The sequence below is a fragment of the Typopeltis vanoorti genome, chromosome 1 (genome assembly GCF_054136105.1).
Source record: "Typopeltis vanoorti isolate ZY-2024b chromosome 1, IOZ_Tvanoo_1.0, whole genome shotgun sequence".
NCBI lineage: Eukaryota > Metazoa > Arthropoda > Arachnida > Uropygi > Thelyphonidae > Typopeltis > Typopeltis vanoorti.
Genome location: NC_143549.1, coordinates 72,184,169 through 72,198,448, shown reverse-complemented (window position 1 = coordinate 72,198,448; position 14,280 = coordinate 72,184,169). Strand labels below are relative to the sequence as shown.

Sequence of the window (14,280 nt, the reverse complement as noted above, 5' to 3'; positions counted from 1 at the left end):
TGTTGCAAGCTCCAAGTCTGTCCACATAATCTGTCCAATTCAGGACAGACTTTAGTTAACAAAAGAAAGAGGGGGTGATATCATAGAGGTCTACAAAATTCTGAGTGGGTATTATAGGATATTGTCTGATGAAATTTTTCATTATATGGAAGGTGGGGAGAGAACACTGGGTCATTCATGAAAGTTAAGTTTGTTCACAGTTAAGAATGGGGTAAGATTGTTCTCTAGAGTTTAAGGATTTAAGATTGTTGAATGAGTTTAAGGGAAGATATAACAGCTGGTTTGGGTGATGTATAGCCTTCCTTGATGACACCTTGACTCCCTGAAGGTCTTAGGTAATAATAATAATATTATTCTGATAGTTTTCTACCCAGCATCTTCAGAGCACAGTGGTTTCTAACTATTTAGTTTAGTGACTGTGTGCTTGTCACAGTTATAATTTGTGTCCTGAAGATGCTGGTAGAAAACCAACAAAATATTAGTAAGTTATCATCATCATCAAATTCCTGCCATGTACCCTCAAAGGGTGTACAGGATATAATAGTACTACATGAAAAATTTACATCATTACTAACTTCCTATCTACAATTTTCTCCAAATCAGTCTGTTACCTGTCAAGACTCCAACATTATCAAATCCTATATTTCTATCTTCTAAGGTACTTTTTACTGTATCAATCCACCTATATCTTGGTCTTCCTCTGGGTCTTTTTCCTGCCAACCTGGCAGAGAACACTTGTGGTAAGTGACCATACCACCTCAGATTAGCTCTGGTAACGCATTCCTGGATGCTGACAATGTCAAGTTCTTTCCTAATATCCTCGTTTTTAATATGATATTGCCAACGATGCCATTGTTCATCCTACTAATCTTTCTCAGAACTTTCATCTCTACTGTCTTTAGTCTTCGGTCAAGTGTTTTACTTCTGACCCAGATCCATCAGTTAAAATTGGTTTAAACACTGTCTTGTATACAGCTAATTTAGTGTTTTGACTAATTTCTCTCTTATTCATATAAATTTATTCAGTTGACACTTCTTACCATACCAGCTTTGTTAATTCTATCATCTATTTCCATATTTATTCTACCATCTTCACTAAAAATCGTGCCTAAGTAAGTGAAATATTTTACTTCTTCTATAGGGTTCTGCATTCACAATGCAGTTCATAATTTCAATGCTTCTGCCTATTTTCATTGTCTTTGTCTTGTTATTGCTGACATTCATACCATATCTATTACAACAGTTATTCAGTTTAGTCAGCGAATCTTGCAGACTTGTAGCTTATTTATTTAGAAGTATAAAGCCATCTGCATAAAGCAAAGATCTGAGATTAAGGTCTTCAATTTTCATATCAGGTTTAATACCACTTTCCTTTCATAATGTGATCCATATAGATAATGAATAACACAGGGGATACTGTACATCCTTGTCTGACACCAGATTTAACATTAATCCAGCTTGTTCTTCACCAAGCTTTTCTTCTACAATCCTTCTCAACCGTTTCTCAAGTATACTTGCATAAATCTTACCAGGAACACTCAGTTGAGAAATATATCTGTAATTCTCACATTCAGTTTTATTTCCCTTTTTTATATATATGGGTACTATGAGAGCTCTACTGCAATCATCTGGAATTTGTCCCTCTGTCCAGGCCTTTTGAACCATGCAGTGCATCCTATGTAAGACTTTTATACCTCCATACTTGAGCATCTCTGGTCGAATATCATCTACTCCTGCTGCCTTTCCACATTTCCGGCCTTTGATGGCTTTTTCTACTTCTACTAAGTATGGATGACTGTTAAGTGTTTTTAACCACTGTGCTATCACTGCTTGTTTAGGAATTTTTTTAAGTAATTACTCCATACTTCAAGGATATCTTTTTCTCCAGTCTTCATGTCACCTATATCATCTCTAATTCCTTTTACAGACTCTTTCCTCTATTTCTGAGCTTCTTGAACAACCTACATAATATCTTGCCATCTTCTTGATATTTATTTTCTATGTTCTTACTTAAGTCTTCCCATGACTTTTGTTTAGCTAGTTTTACACAGTGTTTACCTGTCTTACATTTGTCTCTGTATTATCTAAGAGCACAAGCTGACTTATTTGCCAGTAACTTTTGATACGCTTTCTTCTTTTCCTCCACTGCCTGTTTAACTTCCCGTGTGTGCACCATGGAGTTCTGATTTTTCTATCCTTGCAGACAACCTCACCACATGCCTCTCTGACTGAATCGATCAGTGTTTTTTTCAGGACTTGCCACTGAATCTCAAAGATTTGGTTCTTGTTCTCAAACTCTTTCATTTTTTCTTGAATAATTTTTGTGTATTTTAGTCTATAGTTCACATCTGAGAGCTGCTCAATTTTTATTCGCTTTAAACCTTTCTTACATGTTATTCTTTTCAATATAAAGCTAAAGAGCTAAAGAGAGGTATGAACAGCAGTTAGCTAATGAAGCTAAAAAGAATCCTAGGGAGTTCTTTCGATATGTAGCCAGCAAAAGAAAGAATGATTATGGAAGGATGACATTGATTGGAGGAAATGGTATAAAGACAGCTGTTGCAGAATGTGTGGTGGAGATACTTAATGAGCAGTTCATAAAGATCTTTCAATCTTGTGAATGTGACTTCATGGAGAGATTGAGAGCAGTTGATGATGGGGAGGAGAGACTGACTGTAAGTGAGCAAGAGGTGTTTGGGGAGTTGAGTAAACTAGATGTAAATAAGGCTGTGGGACTTGATAATATATCACCGCATATTCTGAAGGAATGTGCCAGAGAGTTGACACCTGCCTTGACATATTTTTTTAATACGAGTCTTGCACTTGGTCAAGTCCCTAAAGAGTGGAAGGAGGGCAAGATTGTGCCACTTCATAAAGGAGGTGATCGAACTCAAGCATCAAACTATAGGCCTATCTGTGTGACAGGTGTTGTGGTTAAGTTGTTGGAGAAGCTTGTGAGAACTAGGATCCAGAGTTGGGTTGACAACAATGGTATAATCTTTGATGGACAGCATTGATTTGCTAAAGGGCGATTATGTTTTAGTAATCTACTTACTTATTATAATAAAGTGACTGCTTCCTTGGACAGAGGAGAAGGATACACAGTAATATACTTGGATTTCGCAAAAGCTTTTGATAGAGTACCTCATGATAAGTTGACAGTCAAACTAGAGCAGATGGGGTTGGATATTAGATTAGTGCATTGGATTGGAGACTGGCTATCTGATAGGTATCAACAAGTTGTGTATGGGGGTGCAATATCCAGGAAAAGGAAAGTCACTAGTGGAGTGCCTCAGGGATCTGTTTTAGGGCCATTACCATTTAACTTGTATATTAATGATATTGGCGAAGATTTGGATGGAGATATTCAGTTGTTTGCAGATGATGCAAAGTTGGGACGAACCATAAAGAGTAGTGAAGATGTTGTGGCCTTGCAAGAAGACTTGAATAAATTGAGTGATTGGGCAAGCAAATGGGGATGTGAGTTCAATGTTGCAAAATGTAAGGTTTTAAAATTTGGAAAACAAAGATGGGATGCAGAATTTATGCTTGGTGAGAATATATTGTTGGAAGTAGAGGAAATAAGAGATCTGGGAGTGATAGTGGATAAGGATCTAAAATTTAGGGGACACATCACCAAAATTGTGAAGACAACACAAAGACCTCTGGGAATGATGAGGAGGACACTGACGTGTAGAAGTAGGGAGATTCTTGTTCCATTGTATAAGGCTTTGATTAGGCCACACATGGACTATTGTGCCCAGATTTGGTCACCTGGTTTTCAGAAGGATGAAGAGATGTTGGAAAGGGTCCAAAGGCGACTGACTAAGGTAGTTTCTGACCTCTGGAATGTCGAGTATGAGGAAAGATTGAAAAGATGTAATTTGCAGAGTCTAGTGGAGAGAAGGAAGAGGGGAGATATGATAGAGACCTACAAGTTGGTAAGGGGTTGTTATAGGATCAATGGTGGAGAAGTTCTACAGAGAATAGTGGGAGATCATGGGAGAACCAGAGGTCATCCCTGGAAACTGTATAAAGAGGGTGTGAGTATTGGAGTGAGAGGCAGGTTTTTTTTCGTGCAGAGTTGTGAATGATTGGAATGCCTTGCCTGAGAGTGTGGTGTCTGCAAGGAGTTTGAATGTGTTTAAGACCCGGTATGATGAGATGTGTGTGAGATAAAAGGACCTCCTAGATGAGTCTTTGACTCCATGAGGTCTTGTTTAATAATAATAATAATAATAATATGAAATTCAATTTTATCCTGCTCGAGACTAAATGGCGATCACTTTCAATTTGAAATCCTCTGTGCACTCTTTTGTCCTGCACCAGGGAGAAAACATGACTATCAACAATATAGTAGTCAGTGAGATTTTAGAATAAGATTACACTGAGTTTTTTATTGACCAATGAATTTAATGATAAATTATGCCAGCAAGTTTCACCAACAGGGCTGTTTGGCTTCTTCAGGGCATACAAATGGTAAAGACAACTCAAAGTCACTAGTACATAGGAGAAACGTATAAAATATAACAAAATTAAAAAGACGCATAACATTATACTCATGGAGCATGTGTTTCATTAGTTATTGTTGTGTGTGCACGCTCTGTAGTTTGCAGTGAAATTAAATTCTGGCAAGTTTAGCGATCTTATTAAGGTTTTCCATATGTTCCTTTATTTCTGTTTAGGCTGCTTTCGGAATGAAGAACCACTGTGGCTTCTTTGAAATTGCAACACCGGAAATTTTCTTCTAGATAAGGCATGGAACTTTTGTTCCCATTCAGTGGTGTGGCTTATGTTGAAAAAGTGGAGGCTAATCCAGAGCTATCTGTTCTGTTGTTTTTAACATCCCCTGTGTGTTCCTTTTTTTTTTTCTTCTTATTTCAAGACTTCTTGATGTCTGATCTATGTAGTTTAGACAACAAGAGAAAGAGATGTTGTATACTCCAGTGTATTTGAAGAAGGCATTGCTATCTTTTTGGCAATCTTAATATGTTAAGGATCGTCTTGATCAGTTTTAAAGTTACTCTAATTTCAAAAGGTTTGAAGAGCGTTGAAATCTTTTTTTGACACTGTTCCTGCATAAAGGATGGCAATTGAGGATTTATATTGAGTCTTGGTAGATTGTTGTTGTGTGGGGTTGCTATGAAGATATTTTTAATTAAATTTCTTGGATCGCTGTTGTTTACCACGGTCTGTGATATATGAGTTAATTCATCCTGGGGGTTTTTCTTTTCTGATATGATGCTGGCGGCTCAATTTTTGAGCATGTGTATGATGCTAAGTTTTTGAGAAATGTGGTGAGTAGATGAGAAGTGAAGATAACATCCAGTATGGGTTGGTTTACGGTAGACTTTAAGGCTGATATGTCCATCTGTGAATAACTAACTGGCTTGTCTATGGGCAGTCAGTCCCCTATGTGCAGATCTATCCATGTAGAAACTAGAAAATGACATCCTTTCCCAATTAGGCCCTAAGCCAGTAGTATGGTGGAGGTATGTTGATGACATTTTTATAATTTGGAGAAATACTAAAACAGCTGTTTTTGACTTTCTATCAAAAATAAATTCCTTCCATCAGAAAATCAAATTCACTTTGGAACTTGAGAAGGATAGATAACTACCATTTTTAGATACCCTAATCAAAAAACAAGCAGATGAACATATCAGCCCTAAAATGTATTCCGTAAACCAACCCATAATGAACCTTATTTTCACTTCTCGTCTACTCACCACATTTTTCAAGAACTTAGCATCATACACATACTCAAAAATAGAGCCACCAGCATCATATCAGAAGAAAAAGACCTCCAGGATGAATTAACTCATATATCACAATAATAAATTTAGTTTAATCCTTTATTCAAGTGTAAGCAAACAAAGTTTGTGCCTGAAGTATCTTCAGGACTGAGGCAACACGTAGTAAAGGTGGACCAAGCTTTCATCACTCCTTGTATCACTATCTCCCATAAAGCAAAGCACATCTCCTTGCAGACATGTATAATGCTATGCATTAAGGGAAGGGCCACTACCCAGACCGGTTTTGACCTTTATTGAGGTCAAAACCGGTTATACGAGTTGCCAAAAGGTGTAAAAACACGTATTAGTAAATATGACTTCTCTATTGTTTCTGCCTTAGTATCACCACTTATGGGCCTAGCTCCCACTTACAAGACCTCAATAAAGGTCTTGTCAGTGGGAGCTAGAAACCAGTCTGGGTAGTGGTCCTTCCCTTAATGCATAGCATTATTATTCAGGTGTCCCTGTAGTGCAGTGGATAGTGTGTTGGACTTCTAATCCAAAGGTTGTGGGTTTGACTCCCACTAGGGATGAACGTTCTTTAGGTGTAATAGATGAGAGTGTCTTAAAATCGTATTTACCGGGTGCAAAACTTAAGGATGTAAGTGAGCCTATCAGAGTGCAAAAGCAGAGGGTGAAAGAAATGATAGTAGTGGTGGGAACGAATGACTTAAATGGAGATAAAATGGCTATGAGAGAGGACTTGAAGGAATTACTAGAGGTAGCAAAAGAGTGAGAGTTAGGATAGTGAGTCTGTTACCACGGTATGACAGAGAAGAGATGAGAAGGAAGGCCATAATTGCAAATGACTCTCTGCGCAGGTTATGCAATAGGAGTGGTGTGGAGTTTGTGGATGTGTGGAGTGAGTTTGATGGGCGAAAGGATTTACATAAGATGGATAATATACATTTGAATGGATTTGGTGTGCGGAGACTTGCAAAAGTGTTGTTGAATGAAGTGGAAGTGCAAAATCAGGGAAACTATAGTTATTCAGTGGGGGAGGGGGGGGTAGTAGATATGCAGACCTTAGGAAGGCAGTTGAGTGTATGAATGTGTATAATTTGCATGAGCAAGTACGAAGGACAACAAATCAGAATGGGATAGTTAGTATAAGGCAACGGGCTTCTGCATTTCATGTATACTTTCGTAAAAATAAATATATTTCATATATTTATTTTTACGAAAGACTACGAATCAGAATAGAATAGTTAGTATAAGCATCAAAATAGGGATGGGACAAATGGGTTTCTGCAATTCATGTATACTAATGCCAGAAGTATTAGGAACAAGAAGGAAGAATTTTTGGCCTTGGTTGGCATTCCAGGCCACAGGTTATTGGCATTAGTGAAACATGGCTGACAGAAGATGATATAGCCAGTGGGATTGAATGTGAGGGGTATAGTGACAGGGAGAATAAAATGGAGGGGGAGGAGTGTTACTGATGATAGCTGATGAGCTACATCCAAGGAGAATAGAAGTGGAACTACAGGATAGAGAAAAGAGCACATTTGAGGCTATTTGGTGTGAGATTGAAACTAGCAGAACAAAATATACAAAATATACTGCTATAGCCCAGGTGATGGAATAGATGGTGGAGATAGTATGCATAAGCAAATAGAAGAAATGAGTGGAAGGAGGGTAATTATTATGGGTGATTTCAACTATGGTAACATTGATTTGAAGCAGGACAGGACACATGGAAAGGAAGGAATTGGATTTTATGTGATTATTAAAGGATAACTATCTGCAACAGCATGTAATGGAAAATACTAGAGGTAAGAGAGTGCTTGACCTAATAATTGCATCTGAGAATTTGGCTGTAACGAATATGACCACGTTGCCACCAATTGGTGAGAGTGATCATAGGGTCTTGACTTGGGAGGTGGCTAATGGTGTGGAATTTACATTTAAGACAGGGTACATGTGGAATTATCGGGCTGGTAAGTATGACAAGCTTAGTAGTTGGATTGGTTCAGTGCCATGGGATGTAAAACTGCAAGGGCTAGATGTTGATAGTGCATGGGAGACAGTTAGGAAATGTTTGCATGAGGCAATGGCTGACTGTATACCTAGAGTCCGAATAATAAATCAAGTATGGGTCAAATGGATGAATAACACCATTACGCTTGAACTGCAAAAAAAGAAACAACTGTAGAGGGAATTTAAGGAGAAAGGTGACTGGCAGGCACATGAACGATATAAAGCGCAGGCCAGAAGGGTAACGAGTGTGGTAAGAAAAGCAAAAACGGATTATGAAAGAACATTAGCCATCGGGATAAAGAGAATCCCAAACAGTTTTTTCGATATGTTGCAAGTTAAAGAAAAAATGTATATGGCAGAATGATTTTAAAGAATGCCGATGGTAGGGAGGTAACTGAATCAGTTGATATAGTTGAATTACTGAGCGAGCACTTTGCAAGAATATATCATCCAGGTACGGGAATCGTGGTGAATGAAGTGGAGGTGAATAATCTATTACAAAACCTCAATGTCAATACATCTGTTGGATTGGATGGTATATATACCAGCTCATGTCATACGTGAAGTGGCTAAAGAATTGTCAGTGCCCTTGACCATTTTGTTTAATTTGAGTCTCGGGTCTGGGTTAGTCCCGAGGGGGTGGAAAGGGGGGGAATAGTTCCACTGCATAAAGGAGGTTCCAAGACTGCTGTTGTAAATTACCAACCAATTAGCATATCAGGAATCGTTGTCAAGGTCTAGGAGAAATTAGTCAAGAGGAAAATACAGGATTGGATAGATGAAAATGGGATACTGTATGGGGGGTCAACATGGTTTTGTGAAGGGTAGATCATGCCTCAGTAACTTGCTCACATTTTATAACAAAGTGAGGTCTGAACTAGATAAGGGTAATGGTTTACAGTGATACTGCTGGACCTTGCTGAGGCCTTTGACAGGATACCACATGGAATTCTAAATAGTTAAATTGCAGTATATGGGGATGGATATAGGGTTGGTGAGATGGATAGGAGGGTGGTTGATGGAGAGATATCAGAGAGTGGTTTATTCAGGAGTAGAGTCCAAAAGACGACTTCTGACTGGTGGTGTGCCTCAGGGTTCTGTTCTTGGACGACTTCTTTTCAATTTGTTCATTAACGATATAGGAAAGGATCTGAGAGGAGTGTTCACTTTTTTGCTGATGATGCAAAGTTGGGTAGAGCAATAGTAAGTGCACAGGATGTCAAAATTTTGCAAGCTGATTTGGATAGTTTGGAGGACTGGATGAGATTTTTAGATTAGAGCGAGGTTTTTTACTTGGAGAGTGGTGAATGAGTGGTATAAGCTGCCAGAGTCTGTTGTGGGTGCTATGACTGAATGAGTTGAAGGCGAGGTATGATAGATACTGTGTGAATGTTGAATAGTTGTTCTTGACATGATGTTAGGTCTTCCCTCGATGAGTCTGTCGACTCCTTGAAGTTGCCCGAAATAATAATAATAATAATAATAATAATAATTTAAGAATGATAAACACTGAGGAGGATATAGTAGAGATGTTAATGAGCACTTCATTAAAGTATTCCATCCTTGTGATTATAACATAATACAGAACTTAAAAGCATTGGGAATGGGGGGCAGAGAACTACTGATAGTGAGTGAGCAGGAGGTATGTGAGTGTGAGTAAACTTGATTTCAATAAAGTCATAGGACTTGGATATCACCATGTGTATTCTTCAGTGAATTGTTCCAGGGAATTAGCAACAGCTTCAGAACAAGCAGAACATCTTTATTGAAGCTGAAAATTTTAATATGTCAATAGACAACAGAAATAGCAAAGCTGGTGTGGCAGGAAGTCAGTTGAATAAAATTTATATAGAATAAGAGAGAAATTATTCAAGGCACTAAACTAGCAGTATGCAGTATACAAGACAATATTTAAATCACTTTTAACATATTGATCTAAGAGCTCAGTGAGAAATAAAACATTTTTCTCAAAAGTATACAGATGCCATCAATTGTAGTATATGACATGGTGTCCAAATGCTAAAGACTAACTACATTTGTACTTGTATATTATTATTATTATTATTCAGGCCTCCATGGAGTCAAAAGACTCATCGTGGGAGGTCCTGCCTAAGAACATAAAGTCTGTCAAGACTCACTGAGGGGAGGTCCCCCCTAAGAAACACAAAGTCTATCATACCACTCCTTAAACTCATTGACTGTTCTCACTCTAACCACTTCATCAGGCAATGCATTCTACGGTTCAACCACCCTCTATACAAAGAAACCACTCCTCACCCTCTTGCTCACAGTTTCCTTTCGTAACTTCTAGGGATGACCTCTTGTCATCACTCCTTCCCGCTGTTCAACCAAGCGAAAGAACTCCCAGTGTCAACCCTGTAACTACCTCTCAACAGTTTAAAAGTCTCAATCATATCACCTCTCCTTCTTCTATCCACCAAACTCTGAGAACAATAGTTTAAGTGTGGTCTGATCAGAGACTTATACAATGGAATGATAACCCTTTTATCTCTGCAGGTCAGTGTCCTTCTCATAATAGCAGCAATCCTCTGTGTTACCTTCACCACCTTTGCAATATGTCCCCTAAACTTCAGGTTTCTATCAATCATCAACCCCAGATCTCTTGTCTCCCCTACTTCCTCAAGTATAACTCCTCCCATAGAGTATGCAGCATCCCATCGATGTTTCCCAAACCTCAAGACCTTACATTTTGCTGCATTAAACTGACAACCTACCATTCATTTGCCCATCTGTCTAGCTTATTCAAATCATCTTGCAGGGCTACCACATCTGCACTATTACTAATAATCCTTCCCAACTTACCATATAAAATATTTTCATGGCTACAGCCAAATATGGACATAAATTTATTGCCAGCATACTAATAAATTATATTATACAAAAAATGTGTTATAAATTTCATACAATGTAAATTGCAATGTTAAAGAATTAATGTGTGTTTCTCAGAAAAAAATATCTGGAGAGACATTTCAGTATGGAATATGTCCACCCAGAGGCATAATGCCTCCTGAGTTCTCACAGCATTGTACCAGGTTTAGAACCAAGTGATTCAAGAGCTCCTGATGCAAACTGGCCCACTTCTCGTTCAGAGCAGTGGGCCAGGTTGTTCTCTGGAGGGAAATTTTGAGCAGCAGTGCGCCTACCTGTTGCATCTCAAATATGTTCTATGGGGTTGAGATCTAGGAAGTGTACTGGCCACTTGATTCAGTTAATATCCTTGGTCTCCAGAAGTATGTCCACTTGTGTACAATGTGGTGTTACCTTATCATCCATAAAAATGAATTTTTCTCTTACACCATCACAGAACAATTATACATGATATTGAAGAACTTTGTTGCAATATCATTCACTAGTCATAGTCCCTTTTTCTGGCATTTGTAGCTCAGTGCATCCATTAAGAGTAATGCCTCCTCACACCATGACCCTAGCACCACTGATCTATTCCTTTCGAGAACATTATCGCAATAGGAGGCAGTACTACTTTCACTCCAAACCAAGTGTCGTCTGAATCAGAGGAAAGACTAAAATGACTCTCATCTGTAAAGAGTACATTAGCCTATTGGTGTCTTGCCCAATTTTTATGGATACAACACCTGAAAACACGTTCTATGATGAACTGTGGATAAAGGATACAGGTGGCATATAGGCCTGGCCTACTTGTCACAGACATCTTGCTACAGTTTGTTGAGATATCCATGTACCTGCCCCTGAATGAAGCAGACTTGCCTAACCAAAACTCTACCTTCATGCTCCATGGTAGAGTGTGGGAGACCTCTTAGCAAATGTCTGGAGCATGTTCCATAGGTTTAAAATGCTGCCAAGAGCATGGATACAACGTTATGTGGCAAACTCTCTGGGAATATCAGTCATTCTTCAGCATTCTTCAAGCTTTCCAATAATTCTTCCTCATGTGAAATCATATATTTGTCTTCGAGATGTTATTATTATTATTATTACTATTTATTGTTATTATTTGACACCTCCAGGGAGTCCAAGGACTCATTGGGGGAGGGCACGTGCTCTACAACTCTGTCTCCACTGCTCAATCCACCAACTGACCGCAACTACACCAACGTCATCTACTGCTGACCACCACCACTAGTATTTCCACAGACACTCACAAACATCCATGCCCATGGCGGGATTCGAACCTGCAGCCTTTTGGCTGGAGAGCAGATACGCTAACCACTCGGCCAGCCAGGTCACAAATAAGACATCCAAGAATTTGCAATTTTATTCTTGCACAAAAAGAGGTAGTACCTTCCTGAAACACAATTCGCTTAGCAAAGCCTTTTGCCTTTTATCCTGTTGAGTGCTACCACATGAACCCTTTGTGCACAAAATTTGAATGTGTACCTGCCCATTCTCTACTCATTATCATCTTATACAAATTACCACAAGCTGATCATCTGAATTTGCAGTTGTAATCTTCAGAAATAGTGTTTGTCCTTAGATTTTGGACACCAGTGTATTTAAAATGAAGATATTAGAAAAAAACTTGACATTTTTTGTAGAAGCATAGAAACTTTGGCACTGAGGCAGTTGCCAAGGGTACTGGTGTCAGAAAGGTGCTAGTGATATGATATTGCTGGCAGGTGCTAGTGTCAGACTATAAAAGGTGTTTAGCTACAAATGCTCCAAGGGAGCTAAAATCCTAGCTATGTCTCTTTTTTGCCAGGATGGTAAAAAAAGATCCAGAGGAAGACAAAGATCTAGGTGATTGATAACAGTAAGAAACTCCTCAGAAGTCAGAAATATGAGATCTAATAATAGTGGGATCTTGACAGGTAGCAGTTCATTTGGATTAAAACTGTTGATAAGAAGTAATTATTTAATTTTTTCATGTAGTACTCTCACGATATCTTGTACACCTCCCCTTCCGCTGAAGATACATTTCAGGAATATGATGATGACGAACATTCTTTTATTTGAAAGGATTTTAGCAGTTATACTTCCTAAAAATCTTTTAAAATTATTATTATTATTATGTGACACCTCCAGGGAGTCCAAGGACTCATCGTTTGGGAGGGCACACTACTCTACTTCATTAAATACATCTCATCCTCTCCACTACTATTTAATTCTCCAACTGCAACACTACAATAATTTTGATTGTTTATTGCTTTGTCATATTTTATTATAATTCTTATAACAATAATTCTTAACCCTGACTGATATTATCATTTGAAATAGTGCGAGTTATTTTAACCCAACAATTTAGAAAAATTGTTATGAACTATTTTTCGAAGTTGTGTTAACAATTATTATTATTATTATTACCCAAGAACCCATGGAATCAAAGATTCATCTAAGAGGTCCTTTTATCAAACACACAGCTCATCATACTGTGCTTTAAACACACTCAAATTCTCTGCAGACACTACACTCTCAGACAAGGTATTCCAATCATACACAACTCTGCATGAAAACAACATGCTTCTCACTCCCCTACTCACACCCTCTTTATACAGTTTCCAGGGATGACTTCTGATTCTCCCTTGATCTCCCACTATTTTCTGTAGAACCTCTCCAGCATTGATCCTATAATAACTTTTAGGAGATTATAGGTTTATAATCCTATAATCCTATAATCTCCCCTCTTCCTCCTGTCCACCAGACTCTGCAAGTTGCACCTTCTCAATCTTTTCTCATACTCGACATTCCAGAGGTTAGAAACTATCTTAGTCAGTCGCCTCTGGACCCTTTCCAACATCTCTTCATCCTTCTGAAAAACCAGGTGACCAAATCTGGGCACAATAGTCCTAATCAAAGCCTTATACAATGGAACAAGAATCTTCCTATTTCTACAAGTCCTACCTCCACATCATTCGCAGAAGCATTTGTGTTGCCTTCACAATTTTAGCTATGTGTCCCCTAAATTTCAGATTCCTATCCACTATCACCCCCAGATCTCTTATTTCTTCCACCTCTGACAATATATCCTCACTAAGCATAAATTCTGCACCCCATTTTTATTTTCCAAATTTTAAAACCTTACATTTTGCAACATTGAACTGACATCCCCATTCCCATGCCCAATCACTCAATTTATTCAAATCTTCTTGTAAGGCCACAACATCTTTTTTACTCTTCATGGTTCATCCCAACTTTGCATCATCTGCAAACAACTGAATATCTCCATCCAAATCTTCACCAATATCATTAATATACAAGTTAAACAGCAATGGCCCTTAAACAGACCCTGAGGCACTCCACTAGTAACTTTCCTTTTCCTGGATATCGCTCCCCCATATGCAACTTGTTGATACTTATCAGAAATCCACGTTTCCAGTGGAAACATTATATATGTGCTTCAGTCAAAGATAAATTAACTTAGGAATGAAATGAAAAAAAGGCCATGAAAAATTTTTTCTAGGTTTTTTCTTCTTTCTTGTGGTTATCCAGTAAGCCATCAGAATTCTACATACATGCCAGTTTATTTTTTTAATTTGTCTATTACACTGCCTACAAGTATCCATATTGT

At 38.2% G+C, this 14,280-nt stretch overlaps 1 protein-coding gene and 1 non-coding gene across 5 annotated transcripts in view; both read left to right on the top strand.

Annotated features, from left to right (window-relative positions):
* The window catches only part of LOC150110083 (contactin-like), a 690,381-nt gene that overhangs the window by 656,030 nt on the left and 20,071 nt on the right, over positions 1-14,280 (top strand). The window lies entirely within an intron of this gene.
* On the top strand, positions 6,256-6,328 carry TRNAR-UCU (transfer RNA arginine (anticodon UCU)). The gene has a single exon. It is a non-coding gene; the product is annotated as a tRNA-Arg (tRNA).